This window comes from Ostrea edulis, chromosome 1 (assembly GCF_947568905.1).
Source record: "Ostrea edulis chromosome 1, xbOstEdul1.1, whole genome shotgun sequence".
Classification (NCBI taxonomy): domain Eukaryota; kingdom Metazoa; phylum Mollusca; class Bivalvia; order Ostreida; family Ostreidae; genus Ostrea; species Ostrea edulis.
Window position 1 is genome coordinate 43753019 of NC_079164.1, and position 27186 is coordinate 43780204.

General features: G+C 35.0%; 2 long non-coding RNA genes across 2 annotated transcripts in view; both read left to right on the forward strand.

Annotated features, from left to right (window-relative positions):
* The window catches only part of LOC125652806 (uncharacterized), an 11909-nt gene extending 1539 nt beyond the window's left edge, over positions 1 to 10370 (forward strand). The window contains exons 3-4 of the long non-coding RNA XR_008798755.1: positions 263 to 359; positions 3157 to 10370. This is a non-coding gene — a long non-coding RNA (uncharacterized LOC125652806). The remainder of the gene's footprint in view (positions 1 to 262; positions 360 to 3156) is intronic.
* A 12545-nt stretch (positions 10371 to 22915) lies between these two features.
* Positions 22916 to 26717, forward strand: LOC130050332 (uncharacterized). Its single transcript, XR_008798760.1, has 2 exons — positions 22916 to 23373; positions 24280 to 26717. It is a non-coding gene; the product is annotated as an uncharacterized LOC130050332 (long non-coding RNA).
* Positions 26718 to 27186: the final 469 nt, after the last annotated feature.

A 27186-nucleotide genomic window follows, 5' to 3' on the forward strand; every position in this document is an offset into this window, starting at 1 on the left:
CAAACATAGGCCTAAATTTTGCAGCCCTTCACCGGCAAACGGCCAAACTGAGTATATAGTATATCCAACAAAATATGAAATTCATAGCACAGGCACACTGATTTTGACTACGGATACCTCAGTTTATCTGATCAGGATATAGGGCTCACGGTGGGTGTGTCCGGTCGACAGGGGATGCTTACTCCTCCTAGGCACCTGATCCCACCTCTGGTGTGTCCAGGGGTCTGTGTTTGCCCAACTATCTATTTTGTATTGCTTGTAGGAGTTATGAGATTGATCACTGTTCGTTATCTTCACCTTTCATAGCCCCTTGGCCTGGGGTTCAACGGTGCAAAGAGAAGATTTGCAAGATGGTAAAGGTATGTATCAAGACTTTGGTGTCGTATTTGCAATTGGTTTCTCTCCACCAAAGTTATATCTCAGCTTTCTATAGTTCAATGTTCTATCTTTGCAGATGTAGAATTGTTAAAAAAAATGTTTGAAATATCTATTAATTCATGAAGCAATCCGTTTATTTTCAATGATTCATTCATTTCAATTATCACACCTCTAGTATATCCTGGGGTCCGTGTTTGCCCAACTCTCTATTTTGTGTTGATTATAGGAGTTATGAGATTGATCACTGTTCGTTATCTTTACCTTTCATTCATAAATCAGGTTTCAACATGTTATAATAACATTTTTGAAATGGCATTTATGTGTAAAAATTTTGTGATTTCACTTCATATTTGGAAAATATTACTGTTTAAAAAAAAGAGATATCAATGAAGCATTAGTTTTGATGGTAAATATTCATTTAAAGTTGACACTGAACACGTGAAGTTATATTACTGGACGCAGTGGTAACGTAGATATCGAGATTTACCTTACCTTCAACTTTTCATTTTACGCAATATAATCTGACTATAAACAAAATTTTGTGTAGGGTGTATGGATTGAAAAAGATTTTTTTAAAAAGCTTTGCCTCTTGAATTTGCAGTGCTGGAAGTTCCGCAAATGGACTTTTGCGACTTTTGGGCGGTAGCCCAGTTTAGAGCACTCGCTTTGTAACTGGGAGGTCGTGAGTTCGAGCCCCGCTCGTGCTCGTGTCAAACCTAAAGCGTTAAAATAGGTAGTGATTGTTCCTTCGGTAAATAGAAGCGAGAATCACGGGTCTTTCGGATATCCCGTGTCCCAACAGCGTTGGTGCGATAAAAAACCCTCACAGCTACATCCCTGAGCGCTAAGCATAGGTCTAAATTTGTGGTACTTCACCTGCAGGTGGTGACGTCTCAATATTAATGAAAAATTCTCGACGGGACGGAAAATAATCAATCAACTATGGGCTACTATTTCACTGACTTTGTATGTGACATTCGCAAGAAAGACGGCAGTCAATATCCGCCCAAATCAGGTTACTACCTAGTTGGCGGATTGCTGGGGTATTTGCACGATAAGAGACACGTAAAATTTACAAACTTCAGGGGGGGGGGACACTTGACTCTAAACTAAAGAAAAAATATCTCTATTGTCCAAAGGATCCCAATAATCAAGAAAATGAAGGACTGCTTTGGGGGAAAATATACTGGGAAACAAATGTGCGGAAACTGTAAAGGGGGTGGGTTAGGGTAGGGTGGGAAGTATGTGTTGCGCTCTTTCGGCAAGGGGCTTTGGTGAGCGCAAAAAAATGACTTGCACGAATGTGGCCGCTGGCAAAAATGAACCTGGAATACGCATACATTTTCTAAGCGTTTCAAACAAGACTTTCAAGGGACGACTTACTGACCTGTTCCTTCTGAGTAAGGGTAGTCAACACTACTGTCAACCAGGTATGTAAAAACACGTGCAAGGGTAGTCAACATGACTGTCAACCAGGTATGTAAAATAAAAACACGTGTATTTCATTTTTCTAATTAAAAAAGCATTGGATTACAATGTATACATTAAAACAGAAGTTAATGCGGTGAATCAAAGGCTCATGAATAAAAAAAAAGTGACAAATAATGTATTCCTTTTAAGGTATTCCATGTATAATGAAAGGATAATGAACAATTTTGAAGGATTTAGATCAACATAAATGTTTATTGTTAAATAATGATGAAAGTGAAGCAGATGAAATTCACATGACTGGTAAATGATTAGAAGCTGATCTTTTTGCACTTAAGACTTTTTGGAAGAGTTGTCTGCCCCTTGTAAAAATAAGAAAAATCTAATTTTCTAAAAATGTGTGTGGTCAATGATTAATTTTATTTCATATTTTCATTAAGAGAAAGTCTATGTAACTTTCTACCAAGAGATTTGTATGAAAATGTAATTTCTATTTAAAATATTGTAATAAAACATGCTTTTCCCATATACTTCAATGTTAAATTCTAGGTGAAATAAATCAAGCAGGAAACAAAATTTTGAAAATTCCTATGGTGGATTATTTTTATTTGATGAACCCCTCAAAATGATACCATGATTACAAAAATTCCACCATCCATTTATTAGATATGAAATATGGTCATTATACATTGAATACCTTAAGGACACCGATGCATAGTTTCCTAATTCCAGCAGTACCTTGATGTTCTCGGATACGACGGTCCGTTTTAAAAGCTTGCAGAAAGAGTTTATACGATATGGAACTCAGTTGTTGATGTCAATAAAATCAAAAGATTCATGAAATATTCTGTAAAAGGAGGATTTCATTGGAAATAATGCTAATTCTAGATTCCCTCTCCCGCGCCAAAAGGCATGAAAAAAGAATAGCCAAATGACGAAAATGTCGACGAACGAGAACGTGTCAATGTTGAAAATACGCTGGAGGATTAAGTAAACATACATGTAGGTCCGGAATCTAATGTTTATGAAAAGGAAGTCCGAAAAGGAAATGGTGGATTTGACAAACCATTATATTTCTGTTTTACTTTAATAATCAGTAGAAGTGTTGGAGAACTTGTTTTAAGTACACATCTGACGGGGGTGGGGGTGTTTGCATGTTTGCCCTGTTTTATGATTTATAAAGAAACTATGGCATTGGAAGTTACAAATAGGCAACATCAAAGGGGAACACCGCAACCATGATACAGGCACGTAGCACCGTTTTTAAGGGGATTGTTGTCTGCTTAGTTGTTTGAAAATTCTTGACAAGTGAAGTATACTTTACGACGTATATTGTTTAAATTGTTTCAGTGGAGTGCTTTCAAACATGTAAACCATGAACAAAGAAATACATTGTATGTACCTGATTATTGTGTGGAAACAGATTAGTGGATAATCACATCGTCGCAGATTGCAGAAAATGTACACAAGGAATCAAGCCCAATTCATGTTCAATTATAAGACACTAAAGAACTGAGTCATCCAATGTGCTAAATCCAACAAATACGTACATGTATCTATTTGTATGTGGCGTTTTGAAATATAATTAATTTCCACGACTTGTTAGGATTGATGCTTCGCTCGTAAAAACTATTGTTGTATCTCTGTTTAAATATTCATGAATTCAGGGGTCACTTATCTGATACACGCAGATTTCACCCCAATCAAGAAATGCATGTAAGAAATAACCAACATACATGTATTTAAATACCATTTTTAGCATATGGAATGAAACAAACCGGGTTCAAATTGAAATACGAGAGATATTCCATTCCTGTACCTGAATGTAGAAATACAAAATTATTTTTCAGACGTGATTGTACAATTTTATGCGTCCGTCTTTAGACGGGACGTATTATGGTACAATGATGTCTGTACGTCCGTTCGGGGTTTTCCTGTTTCTAATTTCATTTCTCTGGCATATATCAAGCTGAAACTTGCTATATAGCTTCTTTGTGGACCATTTTAGATCATATTGCAATTTTTAGTAGCCGAGTGGTTAGAGCATTTCGCTCAAAATCACACGGCCTCTCACCTCTGGTCGGCGCGAGTTCGAATCCCGCTCGCGCCGGTAAGTGGGAAAGTTTCCCAGCTTACTTTCGGAAGGTCGGTGGTCTTTCCAGGTACATTCTATCTGGGTTCTCTCTTCCACCAATAAAAACTGGCCGCCACTAGATAACTGAAAAATTGTTGAGTGTGGCGACAAACAGCAAAAAAAAAAAAACAACAACAAACATTGCAATTTTGATCCATTTTGACTTCTCTTGCTGGAGTTCTGCCCCTTTATTTGAAAATTATTGTTACATGGAGGGTATATAATTTGTCCGGTTAACTCCTCCCACAACTTTCAAGTGAGGGTCATCTTGTTTTACAGAGTGTTTGTATGGATATTAAAGATATGCTTGTGGCAAGGATTTTGATTTTCTTCAATTTTTTAGATAAATATATGTATACATGTAGGTTATTGAACTTATTCCGCTTTGATGAAATATTATAAAGAGAGAACATGATTTGTTCGGTGAACTCCTCCCCCAGTTTTCAAGTAAAAACCTTCTTATTGTACAGAGCGTTTATATGGATATTGAAGGTATGCATGTGACAAAGATATTTTCTTCAATTTTTGAGAAAAGTACAGGTTATTGAACTTAGTAAATTTTTAGGAAATATTGCATACAGAGTACATGATTTGTCTGTTTTTCCTTCCACAGTTTTCAAGTGAGGCCCTTCTTCTGTATGGGTATGGAAATTGTGCATGTGGCAAGGATTTTGATTTTGTCTTATTTTTAAGAAAATTACATGTACAAATTGTTGAACTTAGTCCATTTGAGGAAATATGATATTAGATAAAGGACATGGTTTGCCCTTATAATTCCTCTCACAGTTTAGAAGCTATGGTATTTGTAAGTAACTTGAAGATATACAGAGTGCAAGGATTTTTTTAATCTCAACAATTTTCAATTTTGTTTGACGTTTTTAATATTAAGAGGTTGTTAAACTTGGTCAAATGGGGAAATATTTTACACACGGAACTCTTGGTTTGTCTATCTCCTATCACAGGTTTAAGCTAAGACCCTTAATTCATATTATGCAAAGAAAGTCACAGCCTGATACTAAATGAAGCAAATTTCTAAAAATCACGGCTTAAGAAAAACACCCTATGTAAGCATTTTCACGGACCTATTATGTACTGTTTGTGGTACTCTTGTTTGATATTGCAAAAGAATTTCTTATCATATCCATTTGTTATTTACCATAACAATGCATCATCTGATTATCAAAACTCCTTCACTGCAAAGACAGACACTTACATGTGGGATATGGAACAATCACACAACATGAATTGGTCAAATACAGTCAAATTCCTTTTTGAATCTCTTGATATGACAGTATATTTCCTAAATCGTATGATCTGTAACTTAAACACAGTGGAAGAAAAACTTCGTCGGGATTTTATAAATGGCTGGAATGAAGAGGTCCCAAACTTAGAACCTACCGAACCGTAAAAAATATGAGTGATTTTCAAACAGAAAAATATGTACATGTAACCATGGATATTCCAAAAAGTCATCGTTCTATACTTGCACAGTTCAAATGTGGTGTCTTACCTATAAGAATTGAAACAGGACGGTATAAGGGGGAGGCGTTATCGGATAGACTGTGTACTTTATGTTCTTCAGATAGTGTAGAAGATCTAGATGAATGTCACTTTTTACTTCATTGTTCCTCTTATTCAAATCTTAGAGCAATCTTTTTTACCAGTATCGGTCTTAACCCCACTGTGATCAATATGGCAGATTTAGACAAAACAAAATTTCTATTATTAAATTTTCCAAGACAAACTGCAAAATTCCTGTTATCCGCATACACCTACAGACAGTCTATCATATACCATAATAGTAAAAGTCATGCGTAATACATGTACCACTGTATTATTATTTAATGCTTTTTTCTGTTGAAAGTGACATATAGGCCTGATGGGCCGGGTGTTTAAATTCCTATTATTCTGTATAAAGTATATTTCAATTCTGTAATGTATAAAACACATGTCACTATAATAAATCATTTACTTACTTACTTACTTACTTACTTACAGGTAAGCTCTTTAGTTATAATGAATTTTGCAGGGTTAATTCACAATACACTACTTTTTTTTTTCTTTTTTTTTTTAGCTCGCATGAACTGAAAGCAAGTTAAAGTTCATTTATTTTCACTCACACCATCCATCGGTGGTACATGAGGTACAATAAATAATAAAAGATAATGGTAAGTCGTCTTAATTAATCGTGAATACACAAAAACTAATAATAATAAAAAAGAAAATACAAGACATGTACATACTATAGCTACAAACAAAGAAAAAGTAAGAGATATAAGTTATGGAGGACAGACTGCATCATAAATTTTAGTTATGAAGAGACAGAGATTTTTCAACGATTTAAAACTTGAGTTTGACATTATCTCGCTAAACTTAAGTATATTGGGCTTATTACAAAATCTGGGATATAAAAACTGTGTCCTGATACTAGCTAATGATTTGCATTCTATTTTTACAAGTTACATCTCCCTTACATTTGTCATAGCCTACACGGCTATTTACTATATTCATTTCATTATTTCTACAAAAATCAATTAATTTATATCCATAAATATTCACAATTGAATCTTTAACAATTCTTTCTAATGGAATGTTATGGTTTTTTAATATTGTGGATCTCGTTAAAATATCTGAGTGCATACACTCATCACAGTTATTCTGATTCAATTGAAATTCATCGGCAGTATAATAGTCGCGTAAATTAGCGAGTCTGGCATTAGAGTCACCCATCATACAAATATAATTTGAGTCTTTTGAAAAATTAAGAAACTCCAGTTCAATTTCTAGGAAGCAATCAGGAGATGAATATTTACTGTCTTCTGGTGGTACATAAACAACACCACATGTTACATCTTTGTCTATGCTCAATAGAGATTTGTTTATCTTAAACCACATACCATATTTACAATCAATATCTATTACATTTACATATTTAACGATATTATCCTTAACAGCTACAATAATTCCCCCTGATCGAAAATCGCAAGTTTGCGCCGATTTTTCATGCAAGTTTCAAAACCAGGTATGTGTATAATATCGGAATCATCAGTTTTAGTTTCTGTAAGACGTTTAACGTAAAATATGTCCATTCTAAGTGTCTTTAACTGCCAATATCGAATGTTCTGTCGGAGCTGTTTCAAAGGCGACTTACCACATCGAGTGACCTTTCTCCAAGGGAGCTTTTCTGATCATTTTGTCCAGCGTCAGTCTGTCCGTCCGTTAACGTTAACGTTTTCGACTTCTTTTCCTGAACCACTTTCAGCCAAAATTGCCACAAAGCATGCTTGGGATAAGTGCCATGTCCTTTGAAGTAGATATAATTGATAATTAGTTTTTAAAAAAACCTGTGGCATTGTTTAAAAATCGTCTCAAGAAACACTGGGACAATTTCAAACAAACTTGGCACAAATCATCCATGAGTAGAGGGAATTCAAGTTTGTGCAAATGAAGAATTGTGCTCTCTCCGAAGGGGAGAACATCAAGAAAATGCAAAAATAGAGTGAGATCATTTAAAACTCTTCTCAAGAACCACTGACACACAAAAGTTAAAACTTATGTAAGCTTCTTGACATAGTGCAGATATGATATATAAAAATCAATTCATGATAACCACAAATAATTAAAAAAAATATGATGACTAAAAATATTGTTTGTTGTATTTTAATTCAAACATCGTGAACAGGAATACCTCAATAGGCAAAATGAGGAGTTCCGGAGTATGCAATTGAAAATTGATGAAATTCAATTTTCTTTAAAAAAAAAAAAATGAATAAAACATTGTGGAAAATAAACGACAAATACTTGTGATCTGGGGTTATTACAGATGTTTCTATTTATATATGAGGAATTGGTACAGGAAAAATCACCAGGTGCATCATTCCTTAAATCTCTATTCAAACTGTTTGTAAACGATGACGTACGGTGTAACGACATAACCTGTGTCACGCCCTACCACATAAATCGGCTTCTTCACATCGGGAACTGTTTGCGAACTATAATTACATCTGTGTGAGGGGAATTACCGTCTAAACCCGTCACAGTCCAAAGCATCAAGGGGGAAATCATGTTTACGCCCTGTCAACCGTGCAAACGCAGGCAGTATTGAGGTATTTCCATTGTGTCGTGAATTAAAGATTGCAAGTCTTTAAGAAAGAATTGAAATTGTTGCTACTTGCAAATAAAACTACTTTTAAAATATTTGTTTAAAGACTTGATAGAAAAAACAACCCCGAAGTTGAACAACTTTAATGTTGATATTTATTCCATGATATTTTTGCAAGTGTTATTTCAAATTGAGTGCTATACTATAATACATGCACACTGAACTCTGCGGCAGCGGGTGGAATATGATCACATTGATAACTTTCAAAATGAGAATGAATAATCTGATGCAGTGCGCCAGGCAAATCATTGAACGTGTCCTTGAATCCAGAAAGATCTTGGTGTAGGGAGAGGGCTAAAATAGGCTATACATGATGCCCGGTCCCATTCACTTTGTGAATAAAATAAAGTTTACATCAAAGATCTCACAATACATTTCATAAGAGTAATTTATACTTCTGTTCTACATCAATAGATATTGTTGTCAGAATTTGGTGATTTTTGTTTACGGATCCGAAATATTCAATGTGCACACGTGGAGAAGTTACATACTTGAACCCCAAAACGATCGCAAACTGACACTTTCTATAAAGGCATGGATAACGCCATATGGAACGTTATGATTAGAAATTGAACAAGGTAGATTAGCAATATTCCAAGAAACAAAAGAAAATGTAAATTATGTTCAGAGAGTATTGAAGATGAATATCATTTTATATTAGTAATGATTGTAGAAAACAGTATTTAAAGAAATATTATAAACGCCCCTTCCACTTTCAAGTTTGTCCGACTATTATCAACTGGAAATGTTACGGAATTATGTAAACTTGATAAATACCTATATAAATGTTCATTAGATCTCAGTTATTATAAGATTATCCTCAGTATTTATCCTGTCCATGTACATCAGTATGATATATTATGTTCTGTTACTATTTCATTGTATAATTCATTGTTGTATATACTTTATACCTATGAACTATTTCATTGTATAATTCGTTGTTGTATATACTTTATACCTATGAACTGTTTCATTGTATAATTCGTTGTTGTATATACTTTATACCTATGAACTATTTCATTGTATAATTCGTTGTTGTGTATACTTTATACCTATGAACTATTTCATTGTATAATTCGTTGTTGTATATACTTTATACCTATGAACTATTTCATTGTATAATTCGTTGTTGTATATACTTTATACCTATGAACTATTTCATTGTATAATTCGTTGTTGTATATACTTTATACCTATGAACTATTTCATTGTATAATTCGTTGTTGTATATACTTTATACCTATGAACTATTTCATTGTATAATTCGTTGTTGTATATACTTTATACCTATGAACTATTTCATTGTATAATTCGTTGTTGTATATACTTTATACCTATGAACTATTTCATTGTATAATTCGTTGTTGTATATACTTTATACCTATGAACTGTTTCATTGTATAATTCGTTGTTGTATATACTTTATACCTATGAACTGTTTCATTGTATAATTCGTTGTTGTATATACTTTATACCTATGAACTATTTCATTGTATAATTCGTTGTTGTATATACTTTATACCTATGGACTATTTCATTGTATAATTCGTTGTTGTATATACTTTATACCTATGAACTATTTCATTGTATAATTCGTTGTTGTATATACTTTATACCTATGAACTATTTCATTGTATAATTCGTTGTTGTATATACTTTATACCTATGAACTATTTCATTGTATAATTCGTTGTTGTATATACTTTATACCTATGAACTATTTCATTGTATAATTCGTTGTTGTATATACTTTATACCTATGAACTGTTTCATTGTATAATTCGTTGTTGTGTATACTTTATACCTATGAACTATTTCATTGTATAATTCGTTGTTGTGTATACTTTATACCTATGAACTATTTCATTGTATAATTCGTTGTTGTATATACTTTATACCTATGAACTATTTCATTGTATAATTCGTTGTTGTATATACTTTATACCTATGAACTATTTCATTGTATAATTCGTTGTTGTATATACTTTATACCTATGAACTGTTTCATTGTATAATTCGTTGTTGTATATACTTTATACCTATGAACTATTTCATTGTATAATTCGTTGTTGTATATACTTTATACCTATGAACTATTTCATTGTATAATTCGTTGTTGTATATACTTTATACCTATGGACTATTTCATTGTATAATTCGTTGTTGTATATACTTTATACCTATGAACTGTATGGTTCTTGGTCAACAAACAATACAGTGATGTACATATCAATCACAATAACATAAAATAAAATGCTTGTCCATCATAGTTTTGTAGAATGATTGGCACACAAAAACCCTATGCTTCCTAATTTAGTAGTTTTGGTAAGAAATATTTACTGGTATAGTGTAGATCATGAAATGTTTTGGGCAAGATTGACTGATTAATTACTAGTAATATGGTTTTACGCCGTTTTGGCAATATTTCAGCCATTTTACGGCGGTTTAACTAATTGAAATATGTTTGGTTATGAGTGTTTGAGTCTCCCTGACGGCCCCCAGTGAGCCTACTCTTTTTCGAAAATCAGGGAAAAGATCTTTTGCGTGCCAAGGGGGTTGTGATCCTTGACACGGGACACCCTTTAAAGATAACATTGTTGAGTAAGAAAATAAAAGTACGAAGTACTTACTATATCCAAGTACATGCTTTTATAGTATTTTCAGTTGTCATACTCTGTAACTGACTACAGTTCAGTGGCGTAGCTTCCATTGAGGCAACCGAGGCAGCTGCCTCGGTAAAAAACAAAACAACAACACCTTTTACGTTGTTAAAATGTCGATAGCTTCTGGGGGGCTGTGCCCAGACCCCCTGCCTCGGTCATATTCGAACCCAAGCTACGCCTATGCAGTTGGAACAAGAATATGCGGCTTAATCTTTTTTCACTGTATAGAGTACATGTACATTGTACGTAGACAGCCGATTGCCGATCTCTCAAACTGAATGCAGAAAATGTTACATTAAAAACATGGACGAGGGAAATATATATAGATGGTTGTTTGATTGTACATGTATATTGTTGAATAGAACTCATGGAGACGTCATGAGTGGAAAATTCTCAAGAGGGACGTTAAGAAGGACCTCCCCATTTAGTCGCCTCTTACGACAAGCAGGGGGTACTGAGGACCTATTCTAACCCGGATCCCCGTGAAAATAACTTTTAATGATTACGTAGAGTATTTAATTCAAAATCATATTGTGTAATACTTTTGATATGAACATATTTTATTGTATACATATACAAAGGGATTGGCTACAGGTTCTAGCAACTTAAAAAAACCTCTCCCGTATACAAAATATATTATGTTATACATGTACAATGTACAGATAAAGATTGTCGTACCACAGAAAATATAATATTCGTTATAATGTACAATTATGATAATATACAATATATGTTTAGGTTCATGTAAGTACATAATCAGGCATAAAATGCAAAACATATTTTAAAATTATGATATATAGGTCCGATTAAAATCTGTTAGAGTTCTTAAGTATTTGAAAAATATTCATTTCCCCATAATAAAAGGTGGGTATCGACAATAGCAATATCATTTAGATGAAGCAGTTCATTGAAAAAAACAATTTCTTGCTCGAGTGTATCTTTTGCATGCAAAGAAGAAATGATGGGCATCTTCAATATGACCACATATACAGTTTGGAGAGGCAATGATGTTTTTACGATAAAGATCATTATTTAAAATGCAAGAATGTCTTAATTTGGTATGAATGATATTAACATATCGCTGGCTATATGAATAGTATATAAGTGGTTTTGAGGGTGTTATTTTAATGTGTTTTTTTTTGCTTTATCAATTGAAGTTATCTCCCTTATTTCTGAGCTCAGTAAGTTCCATTTTCTAACTGTGTCGGGAATAAATGACTTTTTATATAATTCAAGTCTGCATCTAGAAAATGTGTAGTCGCTAGAATTACGGGTATCATATGATGATAAAATTCTGCGAATATTTGGGCAAATTTCTTTCAGATATTGGGGAACTAAATTGTTATGGATTTTAAACATATTTGTTAATTTAGCTGTTTGTCTTCTATCAGAAAGGGGTTCCCACCCAGTTTCAAAATAAAGTTAATCTATTGAGGCGAAAATTGGAAGACCAGTTACTATCCTGGCAGTCAATAACTGAACTTTTTCTAACTGGTGTGAATCAAGACCTGCACATCCATCCCAGACTACAGAGGCATATTCTAATACAGGTCTAATAATAGTTGTATACATTGTTGATAAGGTATTTCTTCCTACAGTAAATTTTAACTTTTTTTTAAACAAATCTATAGTTTTTTATACGGATTATTAACAATGTTTTCAATATACACAGACCAGCTTAACATTAGAAAAGGTAAGACCAACGTGATTATGAACAGTAACATATTGAAGCTGACATTGTTGAAACACTAGTTTCGGGGGTGTCTTCCCACATAGCTAAAATTCTTAAATCTGTACGGGTGACTGGTTTTAGTTAGACGGGAATGGTGCACAGGTAAGGGTGTCAAAGAACAAAGGAAAATAATGACAGGTAACCTATAGTCTGTTTTGTAACAGATCACCGATAATTTGGTTCCATATCAAAATTGGGCAGTAAAATTCCACATTCCAGTTGAATCACTTTCTTACTGTTGTTCATTTCTTGTTTTGCACACCTTTTTTCTGTCAAAACGTGATCGCCATTTGTTAGTTTAAAAAAATGAGAGAGGTATTAATATAAGTGCATATGCACTTGTTTTCCAATATCAGCAATTTCAATGTTATATATTTAACCATGCTCTTGTCTCTATGAAATAAAATACTGTTTACACTATTCATATATAAGCACATGTTAAATCATCACTCAATTACACTATCTTATCCTATAAAAATATACTTATATTTGTACACCTCTAAACAATGTCATTAATATATTTAAACATTATAAATCTTTGTTATTTCATATTGATAAGATATATGTCTTAAACAATAAAGGTATACTTATAATATATATATATATATTTGGAAAAGGCTTATATAGGCTGCAAGCCTGCTGCCTAATCCATTTATGTTTCATATATAATAAAATATTGTTTAAATTAATATATATATATATATATATATATATATATATATATATATATATATATATATATATATATATATATATGATTTGATTTCATAGGCCTGACTGATAATTACAGGTAGTTAGTCTAAAACAGACTATACCCTGGGACCACTCAGGTGTGAAAATCACAGTTTTAGCTAAGTGGGAATAACAATTTCAGAATTTTAGTTCAGTGAGAATGGGGTCTACGGATTTTTTCTTGGTAAAAAAAACAACATTGCTTTTGTTTTGTTAGGGTTAAATTGAAGAAGCCATTGTTTAGACCACTTGTCTAAGATTTTTAGGTCATGATTAACGCGTCGTTCAATTACAACATTATACGACGAACATTGAATAGAATTGTCATCAGCAAATAATCTACACATTGACAACATACTGTCTGAAACATCATTAACATAAATAAAAAAAAAAAAGCAGAGATCCCAAGACTGAGCCTTGGGGAACACCAGTATATATGCTTCTTGTTGAAGAAAAAAGATTTCTATACATCACCATTTGTTTTCTTTTACTTAAATAACTTGTAAACCATTCAAGTATATTACCATGTAAATCATATGATTGAAGTTTGAAAAGAAGTCCTTTATTCCAGACTCTGTCAAAGGCTTTAGATAGGTCCCAAAAAACCATACAACATAATTTTCCCTCATCAATACTTTTAACAATGCTATGACAAGTTTCTATTAATTGGTATATACATGTAGTGGAATGACCAGGTAAAAAACCTGCCTGGTACTTATAGAATATTGTAATGCTTGTATCTATCAATATGCAATCACAAATATTAAATCCAAGTTAAGGTTGTATTCTATTAGAAGTATCGAAAGTTATCGTGCGTTCTAGTATATTTCCATTTTTAAAATATCTGAAAATATACGCTAAAGTAATGCACTTTTCGAAGGCAGATTGTACCGGTACACATTTTCGAGATCTAGTTATCAAGAAAGGGAATGGCTGTTTACAATGTACGTACAGTGTACCTGGTTTACATGTATATTTTAGAGACGAAATGTCAGATTTTTACGTTAAGATAAACTGTTTTTATGCAGAGGAACAATCAGATGTCATCTTAATGTGACCGAACAAATGATTTCGGCGATCATTTCACAATATGATTTGTCACTGAAAATGCTTGAATAGGACACTCCGAGGTACATGCATTTTCCCGGTTTCCAAAATTATAGTTCCGCATGAAAGAGTGTTATCCATTGGTACGTGTCCACGCTGTGAACAAAATTCAAGCAAAAAAGGTTTTGAAAGCATTCCCTCAATTGAGACACAACACAGAAGATGGCTTTGAGAAAATGTCTTGTTGTATCTATATGTTGGGTTTGTTTAGTGTTGGTGGAAGATATGTTATTATGAATTTTACGAAATGTTTATAATCATATTTTAATAAAGGAAGTACAGTCAGTTGTTTAATATGTTGATTATTGTTTGCTATCATAGTTTATTTCGACAAGTATTTTTTTTTTACATACAGTGCATGGGTCTAAAACATTAAGTTTGATTGGAATGCAAGAATAATACATGTATATCAGGTATGACTTACAAACATACCATTCGTCAAAAATACTGTACTGTTACAAGTGCTCCTAATACGACTTTAAAAATGTAATTGTTTCGGGGGAAGGGCATACCTGCAGGTAATCACGAAAGGACGTCCCTACTAAGATATAGTGCGCAATACTGTTACCCGAGATTGTAAATACTGTATTTTGATAGCATAATTTACCAGATATAGGTCGCTATTGCGGGTTTAAATTCACTATATGTAAAAGGATGTACTGCGTAATTAATGTTTAGCATGATTTCTTGTTCTCGTGGTTCTACCACATACACTTTGAGAAAGGATCGTTGGTATTTTCGTACAAATCACAATTTACAATATTTTTTAGTATATATTTAGCACCTCGAACGAAAGATTTTGCCTATACCAAATCACATAGTAAACCCCAAGTCCAAACTTGATGGTTGGGTACCCATGCCATTGTATGTATGATTGGTAACAAACAAGGTATACTATATGTATAGTCATCACGCTTTCTGAACACAATGTTACAGTCAACAGAATTGGCATGCACCTTGAATATTTAAAAAAAAAACAACCCAACTACACAAAAGTTGGTGGTGGCTTACATAATTAGGCGACCAACTGAAACTGGGGATCAGATATGCTAATAGAGTGATCTACATCTATATAGGATATGCTCTTATCTTTTTCTCTCTGACATTATTATGCCCTAACACTAAAACTTCATTAAAATACCCCGGTAGTGTAAATTTGTATTCGGACAAATCGACACCTCCAGCAATCTAATTCGTCATTTGAGACAAATTTAAAAGACTATTGCCCATATTCACACCTGTGTCTTAGGTAAGCTAGATTTATGGAGTAAGCCTAGTTCAGGTAAACCGATTTTAAATCCCATTTGAGCTGAGTTCACATAAAACTCACCTCTGTTTCACACTTAAAATAAAACTGGTTTTACCTGAACACCTGTTCTGTATGCTTTTTTATACCCCCCGAACGAAGTTCTGGGGGGCATATGCAAGGTGAAGATAACGAACAGTGATCAATCTCATAACTCCTACAAGCAATACAAAATAGATAGCTGGGCAAACACGGACCCCTGGACACACCAGAGGTGGGATCACCCCTGTCTGTCTGTCCGTCTGGCTGTCTCCAGATTCGTGTCCGGGCCATAACTTCTTTGTTCTTTGACATAGGCATACCATATTTGGCACACACGTGGATCACCATGAGACGATGTGTCGGTTACCTTCATTACTTCTATATGACCTTAACCCTCGACCTTAAGGTCAAAATTAAAGTTTTTTCAATGGATTCGTGTCCGGGCCATAACTTCTTTGTTCTTTGACAAAGGCATACCATATTTGACACATGAGTGTATCACCATGAGACGATGTGTCTTTTACCTTCATGACTTCTATATGACCTTGCCCTCAAGGTCAAAATTAAAGGTTTTTACAATGGATTCGTGTCAGGGCCATAACTTCTTTGTTCTTTGACATAGGCATACCATATTTGACACATGAGTGTATCACCATGAGACGATGTGTCATGTACCTTCATGACCACTATATGACCTTGACCTCAAGGTCAAAATTGAAGGTTTTTACAATGGATTCGTGTCAGGGCCATAACTTCTTTGTTCTTTGACATAGGCATACCATATTTGACACATGAGTGTATCACCATGAGACGATGTGTCATGTACATTCATGACCTCTTTATGACCTTGACCTTTGATCTCAAGGTCAAAATTATAGGTTTATATCATGGATTTGTGTTTGGACTATATCTTCCATTTTCTTCGACAAAGGCATACTATTTTTTTACACTCAGGAAAGGGGTAATCTATGCCTATTAACAACACCCTTTGGGAGATTGGAGTAAGTGGGGGGTATTCTTAGTGAGCATTGCTCACAGTACCTCTTGTTTCATTTGGTATTAAAATGGCTGGGAAGAAAGGTCCAAATTTTACAGAACCAGAAAAGTGTACCCTTACTGATTCAGTCGGGTCAAAAAAGGTTTTCTCTGATTTGGTTCTAGATCATTTCCAAGCATGTCCGTTATACGGAGGGTAACACGTTTACAAAAACGGAATATCCCACGAAAATCCTCCTATCATAAAAAAAGAAATGGATTTAATCTATCACGGATAGTTCTAGGTTGTCTTAAAAACAATTAGTCAATAAGATCTACTTTCTACTCAATCTAGAAACTATGTGGACTTTCATCAAAGAGCGATTACTGGCCATACAAGAACAGCACGTACCATCTAAATTGACATCAACAGGAGATGCTTACTCCTTCTAGGCACCTGATCCCACCTCTGGTGTGTCCAGGGGTCCGTGTTTGCCCAACTATCTAATTTGTATTGCTTGTAGGAGTTATGAGATTGATCACTGTTCGTTATCTTCACCTTGCATCCACTAGATTCTCACAGCCGTGGATAACACAAGAAGTGAAGAGAGTATCGAGGAGGAAAAAGAAAAGCTTTCGGAAGGCACGAAGAACAGGAAATGCTAAAGACATCAAGCGTCATAAACATCTCAAAGAGCTGTCACGAAGAACTTGCAGAACAGCGTACAACTCTTACGTTACCAACATCATCAGCCCAGACTCGTCATCAAATCCAAAAAGATTCTGGAGTTTTGTTAAGAGCCTACGAACCGACAGTGCTGGAATAGCACCCCTAAAGGACACCAAGGGGATAACACAGACTGAGAGCAGTAAGAAGGCAGATATTCTAAACTCTCAGTTCTCCTCTGTTTTTAACAAGGATGAACGAGAGGACACAATACCAGACAAGGGACCAAGTCCACACAAAGACATGTCTGCCATTAGTGTAGGAGTAGAGGGGGTTTACAAGATATTGACCAACCTGCAAATACACAAAGCAACTGGACCAGACAAGATATCATGTCGACTACTGAAGGAGACGGCTAAACAAATAGCGCCCATGCTGCAACTCTTCTTCCGAGCATCATTAGATCAGGGAACATTACCAAAGGAATGGAAGACAGCCAATGTGGTACCGATCTTCGAAAAAGGAGAGAAGAGTAAAGCAGAGAATTATCGCCCAGTGAGCCTCACCTCAGTAACCTGCAAGATGCTGTAACACATAGTATGCAGTAGCATCATGCGACATCTAGATACACACAACATCCTCCATGACGCTCAGCATGGTTTCCACAAACGAAGATATTGTGAAAGCCAGCTCATACTTACAATTCAAGACCTTGCTATGAACATCAACCGGAACCAGACAGATCTAATACTGCTGGACTTTTCGAAGGCCTTCGATAAAGTTCCACACAGACGCCTTCTCTACAAGATCAAGTACTACGGCATCCGTCACAACATTAGTCAGTGGATAGGGGACTTCCTGGGTGAGCGAACACAGCAGGTACTCCTGGAAGGGGTAACTTCCAGTGATGCACCAGTCCAGTCTGGCGTGCCCCAGGGGAGTGTCCTTGGCCCGTTGCTCTTTCTGCTGTTCATAAATGACCTACCGGAGGCAGTATCAGAGGGTTCAACGGTCCGACTATTTGCTGACGATTGTGCTCTGTACAGACACATCAGATGTCCCGCTGATGCCATCCAGCTTCAGGAGGATCTGATCAGTTTACAAAAGTGGGAGGCTGACTGGCTCATGGAATTCCACCCCAAGAAGTGCCAGATCCTGAACATTACCAACAAGAGGAAGATCATAAGCCACCAATACCATATCCATGGCCATACCCTCGAAGTAGTGGATTCAGCGAAATATCTTGGGGTCCATATACACAAGAGCCTGAAGTGGAACCACCATATTGATCAGGTTGCAAAAAAGGCAAATAACACCCTTGCCTTTTTGCGGAGGAACATACAGCAGTGTCCACATAACACCAAGGCACTCTGCTATACAACCCTGGTCCGGCCAGTCACAGAGTACGCCAGCGTAATATGGGACCCTTACACTGCCGACAACATCCAGAAACTGGAGATGGTACAACGGAGAGCTGCCCGCATGGTAAATTTTGATTACCGGACAACTAGCAGTGTTTCCGCCATGCTGGCCCATTTATATTGGACATCCTTACAGGAGCGCAGAGCTCAAGCTGAGGCAGTTATGATGTACAGGGTAGTCAACCAGTTGATAGACATACCATCATCACCTATCCTGGTACCGACCAACTCGCTGAGAGGCAACAACATCAGCTTCATCGTACCGTATGCAAGGACTCTAATATACCAGAAATCTTTCTTCCCTGATGGAATACGTATCTGGAATGCTTTACCATCCGAAGCAGTCTGTGCAACATTTGTGGACAGCTTAAAGTTCCAGATACAGAACACCACCATCAGACGTTAAACCTACCGGTCGTTTTAAACTGCACTGTAAATCTGTTGTTTTTTAACCTGCACCTGTACAGTCGTCTTTGCACATCATGCGCCGGTATGAGTTTACGCCAAGAGCGGTAATGTACCAAAATGGAAGAAGATCTATGTGGTCTTCCATAGTTAGAATAACACTACCTGCAGGTTGCACCACTCTATTAATTCTTACCAAAATTACTCACCTTTGACCTGACCCTGCTGCCTTAAAGTAAACTTTTCAGAAGTTGTACTTTCACATCATGTAGTACAGTTCTTAATGAGCATTTTCATACCAAAAAATACATACCCATCCAGCAAGGCGTGAGAGTTTGTTTACATCGAAGTCAAGCACGTGCAAAATCAGCTGGTCAAAAGCCAAATCACCCACCTCTACAACAAAAATTCAAAAAAATATTTAAATCCTTCTTTCATGGTTTTTACTCACAAAATTTCAAACACAATACTTGAATTTACATCTCATAAAAAATTGGAGAGCCTACCTCATAAGGAAAGTCCCATAAAACATGCAAAGTTCCAGGAATTATTTTCTTTCGGCCATGATTCGACGTGAACCTCCACATAAATAGAGTGATGCAACCTGTATTAACATTTAACCTTCCGTAGACCAGGTTTAGGTTTACCCTAATTTCTGAGATGAGCTCACTCCTGAGAAGCAGGTGTGAAAAAGGTTTATACAATGTGAGCTCTTCTAACAGGTAAACCTGGTTTAAACATAGGTGTGAATACGGCCATAAGGGACAGTTTTATATCCCTCTATCAGCATGCCTGATCGGTTGATCGCTCAAGTCATCTACATATTCACTGTTTTAAAGATAATTTTCATGAAACGCATAGTAGTTTTCTCTACCATGCCTGAAAAATGTCCAAAAGAATAGTACTTGAGGAAGTTAGCTTTTGAGCATAACTGCGTAGGATGCTAAAACTAAGTATTTACTGGTTCAATATTGATCCCATTGGTGCAAACATATTACACATCTATTATTGAACCCTATCCAGTTAAAACAAATTGTGTCAATTCAAATTTTAAAAGGGTTTTGCAGGGACTATATATATTTTGTGGCAGAAGGATTGATTAATCAAAAAGTTATAAATTTGCGTGATATTACATTTTCTGTTTCATCCAATATATCTTCTATTTTTATACTCCAATACGTGTGTTTCAGATTTATAATATATGATAGAAGTAGTTGAGACTTGGAACTAGTTCAAATGTAATTTATTAATTTAGTTGATATGTTTTTCCAGAACACCGATTCTTAAAAAAGTTTAAATCAATTTACTCGAAATTTTGCATAAAAATTCAGTATTTTCGCCTAATATGTCCTTTTAAACTCTAAGATTTGATATCATGAATTTTTTTCGTATCTCAAGTGCAAAAAGGTCATTATTTCCATTACTAGTATTAAACTCTTTTTATCTGTTATGTTAGAAGACATAATTATGTATCTACTTTATGTAATGATTGATTTGTGTTGTTTATGTAGTGTTGACACCAATAGACAAATTCAATGAATTTTAAATACAAAAAGGTCATTTTTAGAACACTGTAGAACAATAACAAGCTTTACGACCCCAGTTTTTCTTTTGATTTCCTAACTCCCTTTCAATGTAGAAATAAAAAATACACTTCCCCAAAAATTGACATTCCTCTAAATCTCAGGTGCGAACCTCTTTAAGAACAATTTACAACAGGATATTTCAAAGAATCGAAATTCACGAAAAACCTACAAAATATTAGGGACCTTTTTTCGAAGGGGGAGGGGGGTTGTGGTTCACATTTATATCATCAGATCTTAAAGTTGTGTAACTCAGTAAGCCAATCAAGAACTTAAAGAAAAGAGATCTGTTGTTGGAGAAATGCCGAATAACGTGTATGTATTTTGTTACTGGGGATAAATGCGTATATTGGCGATGTTCTATTCCAAAAAAAATGCATATCATCTTACGTCGTAGTAAAAGATCAAACATTCCTTCTACATCCACATACTAAAGGCATTGCGATGTGTGAAAATCAACGTATTGCATTTGTTTGGCCTAAAGTCATAAATTAGAAAGAATATGAGTAAGCTTATTGTGCAGATTTAATCCAAATCCTTTCATCCAAATCCAGCCCAACAGGATTTTTCTTTCGTTACCCTGAATTGATTCTTCAAAGTACATTGGCTGAACATGTTTTGAAAAGATCTTACAATTTCTGCTACATTTGTACTTCAAATGTTCACTTGATCTTATACACTGTAATGACATATTCTTGCATTAGAACCTATCAATTAGTTTAATGTTTTATATATATACTGCATGTATAGTGTATATATAGCTTAAGGTAGATCGATCCTCATGTGATGTCATGGGTTTTTGCAAAAATCTTCTTCTTTTTTTTAATTAACTGAGCATGATAGGAATATATCTTATTCACTGAATAAATAAAAAAAATCTGATGTATTATTGATAGTGAAAAAGTTTATATTTTCTTTATATAATCAACTATTTATCATAAAAATTATGTTGTCAAGGCCAATAACTCCTATGCTGATATTTCCTCTACTGTATGTCTATTATACAATGATTTCCGAAATATCCACAATTAATTTATACATATTTATGAATTAGCAGTATTTCTGAACTGTTGACTTTTAAAAAATTTCATTTTATCATGTTTTTATCTATACATGTATTTATTATTCTGTTTTATGAAAATGTGTGATTTTTTGATACTGGCATATATTTCTGTTTTTGTATGTCTGACATCTTAAAAAAGCTGGCAACATACACATTTTCTTTGGTTATTAAATTATTAAATCAGACTATATTGAGTGGAAATTAATAGTGTTCCCACTTTTAACCATCAATGTTGATAAGTTACATGAGGGTGGGGCTACTTTAAATGCTTTCGGGAATTAATGTATATTGATATGTGAATAAACTTTAACTCGGTGTTTATTAACTTATTGAAGCCTAATCAGAAATGTCGACAGTGGAATGGAGTTTGCAGACTGAGCGCTTTTAAAGCTATATTTTAAAGTAAACAAGATTTCTGCAAATTTCTGAGATATATTACTGCAGTCCTACCAAACTTTAGATCAGCCAAAGAAATAAAGAGCGCCTTCATATATCGAGACACGGTATTACCATAGTAAAAAAATAATACTTGTAATTTATAGAATTAAAGGTTAAAAAATTTTAATAGTTCAATGCTGCCACAGGTACGGTCTTGAGCGCCATATATAGAGCAAATTTTGTGGCACTTCACTTAGTTGTTAGGGGCGCTCGCTTCACAATGGTAGGCCTTGCGTTCGATTCAAGTACCGTGTCACAGCTAAGGTAGTAGACGTGTAAGTGAACTGGTTTTCCTGCAGCTCCTGATTTGCCTTTTAAAACGGAAGTTCTGAGTCTGAGCAGTCGAACACGATTAAGAGTCCCCACTGTTTCGACCTTTAAGAGGCATGCATAGGTCAAAATTTGTGGCACGTCATTTAAAGCTGGTGACGTCTCTCTTTGATTGAAATATTTTGAAATGGGTCGTAAGGCCACAAACGAACAAGTTTTTCACTGAAAATAACTCTTATCTATTATATTGTTTCTATGACAGATTGTGATGCAGGGTACAGATCTAGAAGAAGATATTATTACACAAATTTTTACAGCAGGTACGGAACTAAAATGGGAAACAGAGGTAGTATGTGATGGAAAACTATTAAAATCATTTTGACCATGATATAGTGATTCATGTGTTTACAGAGGTGTGAATTAGATATGTAAAATCAAACGTAATGTTCTGTTCGGTGTTACAGTGGCGGAGTGATCGGTAATGTTCTGTTCGGTGTTACAGTGGCGGAGTGATCGATGATGTTCTGTTCGGTGTTACAGTGGCGGAGTGATCGGTGATGTTCTGTTCGGTGTTACAGTGGCGGAGTGATCGGTGATGTTCTGTTCGGTGTTACAGTGGCGGAGTGATCGGTGATGTTCTATTCGGTGTTACAGTGGCGGAGTGATCGGTAATGTTCTGTTCGGTGTTACAGTGGCGGAGTGATCGGTGATGTTCTGTTCGATGTTACAGTGGCGGAGTGATCGGTGATGTTCTGTTCGGTGTTACAGTGGCGGAGTGATCGGTGGTATAGTGTCTGCTATTGGGTCTGGAATCACAATAACAATCATCAGCATGTTGTTGCCTCAGACGAATCAGAAGAAATGCGAACAATGCAAGTGTTTTGTTCTGCAACGTTAACCCAACCGATCAGCACACGATCGTCACATGTAAGTACATAGTGGTTATTTACTATTTCCCATTTAATCTACATTGTATCTAATAATTGTAATTAACTTAGACAAGACGCCGAAATGCCTTATCGGTCACCTGAGTATTAGTTAAAAGTATCACTATGAAATTTATAATAATTTCCTGTTCTAAGTTGAATTCTAATATCCAACATCGGTATAATTTTTTTTTTTACTAAAATGCCTCCGAAGATCCAATAACTTTACACAATATATATAACACTTTATTTCTGTTTTGATACCAAAACCCTAACAGTACGATCAATAAATTTACAATTTTGGTAATAGGCTACTTACACCTTCTAAATATCTAATTAGTTTCAATTTAGTATCAAAGCATTACAATGTTTCATATATAAACACTATACGCTAAGTTTGGTCCCTCCCTGGAGATAGAACCCGATGATTATAAAATTTACAATTTTGGTAAAGGCCTTCCTTCTAAACATGACTATGCATATGGGCTTTCTTATAGATGTGCCAATGTAGAGGAGATGTTTTAACATTGACCAATATTTGCCCCCCCCCCCTCCCCCGTATCTTTACATTTCCATAGCCAACAAATGCTTCATACCATATTTGGAAAGAGTTAGATGGTTAGTTATCAAAAAGAATTTTAAAATGTTCAATAATTGTTAACGTAAGATGACTGACGGAGTTCAATAGCAATAGGTCATCGGAGTGACTCAGGTGACCTAAAAAGATGTGAACATGCTATCGTAAAAGATATATTCACTTGTTGTTAGATAATTTCAATAGTTTCAGCATACTTACTGCATACACCAGCCATCAAATAATTAACAAACAAATCAACTCTAAAATAAATTTCAATTATGCGTGTAAAGTTGGGAGAAATTGTTTTACACATACTATTCAATTTTACAGCAAATGTTTCTTAAGGAGTCACCTTCCCTACACAGCCATATGTGCACAGTGGACAATATAATACTGCGTTCCAGTACGGAGCGAGTGCTCTGAACCAGAAGAATGGAGACGCTCCTCGACTATCACATAACGTGCCAACGCCACCAAACCAGTCTGTCGTTGGTCAAAATGGCGTTGCATATCCTCACCGTCCAACAAAAGGAAACATTTCCAACGCGGCAGCTCCTCCATCGAATAAATTTTGATTTGATTATTTAGTTTATAATAATATTTATAAAATGTGTTTTATTCAAGTATTAGTATTATGTAGCATACATTACATTTTAAGTATTAGGAAATATCACTTCATTTCACGTCTTCAGCATCGTTGAACCTGATTTTATTTTCCCCCATTTTTATTCCAAGCGGTGAGATCTCTCGAATTTTGTAAACCTTTATTTTTTTATTAGTCTTTGTGTATTTTCCTTTATGAAAATGCTATAGTATTGTGTTGTTTGGAATCATACATTCTAGTCAATGGGACTATTGAATTTGAGTTACCGTACCAATATTGAATGTTTACTGAATATTGACAATAACGACAAATAACGACTTTCAGCTTCTCTATTGATAACTTCCCATATTCACTGAATCTTTTCTCTTATATATTTCTTTTGAAATTGACATTGTTTTCATCTGTGACAATGAATGAATCTTTCTTGCAAACTAGTTTGATCCGGGTTTTTTGTACCCACCTGTCCGTGTAATCATGACCAAATATGGAGCGTCATCAAGGTCAAGGGGTGCATTGGCTGTGATTTTAACTATTTCAGACAAAGCTTTGCAGAAATAAATACAGGTTATCGAGATATGTCATATCTGTCTATATCTACAACGACGTTGCGGAGGGTATAATGTTTCTGACCCATCTGTCAGTCCCTTTCTTGTCAGCGCAACTCCTCTGAGACCGCTCAACAGAATTCCATGAAACGTTGTAGTTAATAAGGACACACTGTGTAGATGTGCATATTCCCAGGAAATTCTTATTCAATCATTTTTCTGGTAGTTATGCCCCCTTTCAACTTAGAATTTCAAGCCTGTCTGTCTTGTTCTTGTCAGCGCAACTCCTCAGAGACCGTTCAACAGAATTTCGTGAAAGAGGGTGTTGCACCTAAGCGGGAATTTTCCCTAAGTCCTTCATATTTAGGAATAGCAAAAAAGGATGTACAAGAAATGGTGAATTTTGCAACGCCAAGGTTTTAACTTTAGGATGGGTCCAAATTAGTCATATCGTTTAATGTTAATGCATATATTATATTATGTAAAGCCTTTCATCAATGTATGCACTTTTGCATCTTCGCAAGCCAAGCGAATCGGACACTTGGCTTGCGAAGATGGCAATTTTGAGGGCATTGAAGTTTTAAGAACACTTCTTGTTTTATACTGTTGCTAAATATTAGAATTTAGCTTACATATTCAGAACAGGACTTTTTTCTACATTCCAGTACCCATGGGATTAATGATACTTTTGACTAGTACTCAGGTGACCGATTAGGCCTGTGGACCTCTTATTGTTATCAATTTAAGTCGCGCCGTAAACACTTTGTAGAGAATGTTTACCAAGAGTACAATATCTACTACAAAGGCCTATTGTTTAACATTCCACTCGAGAACTTTTCACTCACATGTAGACGTCACCATTACCGGTGACGAGCTGCAAAATTTAGACCTATCCTCGGCGCTTACAGCCGTTGAGCAGAGAGGGATCTTTATCGTGCCACACCTACTGTGACACGGGACATCCGATTTTGCGGTCTCATCCGAAGGACCGCCCCATTTAGTCGCCTCTTACGACAAGCAAGGGGTACTGAGGATCTATCCTAACCCGGATCCCCACGGGATTTATGATTAGTGCATCATTATGTACCATAAAGGTGTAGAAAAACATGCCCTCACCAACATTTGTACAATGGCTTTCGAAGATTTCAAGCAGTTATTAAATATTGATGGCGCTGGTGGAGGTGGTAATGTCTACGAAACTCCTCATGTATTATCAATAAATATATTTTGAAGTAATTTTTACAACTGGTAAGATTTCTTTGCTATTATGAAGAGGTAATATCATTCCCTATTATTGTTATGCGAACCATTTTGTCCCCTTTATATTCACAAAATCAAAAATTCAACTTTTCATAGAAAAGATTATTAATTAAAGTAAGTATTTTCATGTATAAGCTGTCTCCTGCTACATGTATGTACACAAGCAAAGGGAGTATAAATGTAACAGAAGTTGAGGTTGTGAAAAGTACCTTAAAAGACCAAGTGCTAGATCCCCCATTTTAAAAATTCCTGGATCCGCCTATGAACCATATTGTTACTTGTATTATAACAGATTAAACGGTTTGTAGTAAAATACTTCTCTATTATCTTATATATAGAATCATATAAATTTGTTTACAGTAAAGTGGATTGCAAGGACACGCTAACTTTCTTGTCTTTTGTTTTAGAATTATTCCTGGGAATTTCAGACAATTTTTCTCGATATATTGCTATTCAACAATAAGATAATTAAGTTATCGTCAACTCAAGGATCGTACCTTTTTCAGAATACAAATTCAATCTTCTTTCAGGTACAGGTCAATAAGTGCTAGCCAATTATCAACCCCTTCACTTGTGAAAATATGAAAGGAATTGTTAATTCAATAATAGTGTTTTAGGATCCTACCCACAGACAGCACGAACATGAAAAATGATCACTATATTTTAAGCCTTTAAGAGATCGTGTAAAATGTTTGAAATTGTAAGATTTCAAAGAATTCGAATTTCCCATAACAAGGATCCATTCAAGCAAATAATATTGATATGTACCAGTAAGTTTTATTTTAAGTATATGACATAAATTTCTAAAAGGCTAATATCATAAGAATA